This window comes from Henckelia pumila, chromosome 2 (genome assembly GCF_033568475.1).
Source record: "Henckelia pumila isolate YLH828 chromosome 2, ASM3356847v2, whole genome shotgun sequence".
In the NCBI taxonomy this organism is placed as follows: Eukaryota; Viridiplantae; Streptophyta; class Magnoliopsida; order Lamiales; family Gesneriaceae; genus Henckelia; species Henckelia pumila.
Window position 1 is genome coordinate 199,088,230 of NC_133121.1, and position 1,153 is coordinate 199,089,382.

A 1,153-nucleotide genomic window follows, 5' to 3' on the forward strand; every position below is an offset into this window, starting at 1 on the left:
TTGACACTCGTACGCTTGCGAGTATTTTTCACAAGAAGTTTTTGGCGCCGTTGCCGGGGAATAATTTTGATTATTTTTTAGTCTTGTTACCAATTAGTCGAAGTTTTAATTTAGATCTTTTCTTTATTTTAATTTAATTACTAATAATTTGTTATTGTTCTTAATTTTAGTTTATGCGAAGATCTCAAAGTGCGAATTCTTTGCTCTTTGATCCAGAGATTGAACAAACTGCACGAGCTTTGAGAAGAGCTAGGAGAGAAGAACAACTTAACATGGCTGAAGAAAATGTTAATGAATTGCCCTTGGTGCCAATCAGAGATCATTTCAGGCCGACGATCCAGGCTCACTATTCTGGAATCGCTCGAGGGACAATAAATGCCAACAACTCTGAGTTGAAGCCGGCATTAATTAACATGGTTCAGCAGAACAAATTCAATGGAACTGCCACTGCTGATCCTCATTTACACTTGTGCACTTTTCTAGAGATTACTGATACTGTTAAAATAAATGGTGTTTCTGAGGATACAATACGCTTACGTTTGTTTCCTTTTTCTCTCAGGGACAAGGCACGGATTTGGCTGCAGGCATTGCCTCTAGGACGCATAACAACTTGGGAAGGCATGGCTGTGAAATTCTTAGAGAAATTCTTTCCACCATCCAAAGCAACCCAGCTGAAGATTGAGATCAGTACCTTTCAACAGCATGATTCAGAACAGCTATATGAGGCATGGGAAAGGTACAAAGATTTGTTAAGGCATTGTCCTAATCATAATATTGCAGATTGGGAAGAAATAGAGTTTTTCTACAATGGATTAAATACGCATACAAGAATGTCGGTGGACTCTGCTGCTGGAGGTACCATATTTGCCAAGGACCCCGTTCAGGCTTATGATATGCTGGAACAGATGACTATCAATAGTTATCAATGGCCATCTTAACGTACGGGAGTCAAGAAGGGAGTGTACAGTGTGGATCCTCTTACATCCATTACTGCACAGTTATCTGCGTTGAGTACACAAGTTGCTTCTCTGAACAAGGTGAATATCGTAGAACCTGCAGGTGTATCAGTTGCCATAGAAGAATCTCATCCACCTGAGGAAGCTCAATATATCAATCTCAGAGGCTATGGAAATTATCGAGGTAACCCTCCTCC

At 40.2% G+C, this 1,153-nt stretch overlaps 1 non-coding gene across 1 annotated transcript; it reads right to left on the minus strand.

Moving 5' to 3' along the window:
* Positions 1-669: 669 nt before the first annotated feature.
* LOC140885881 (small nucleolar RNA R71) lies at positions 670-775 on the minus strand. Its single transcript, XR_012151293.1, has one exon. It is a non-coding gene; the product is annotated as a small nucleolar RNA R71 (small nucleolar RNA).
* Between the last annotated feature and the right edge of the window lie 378 nt (positions 776-1,153).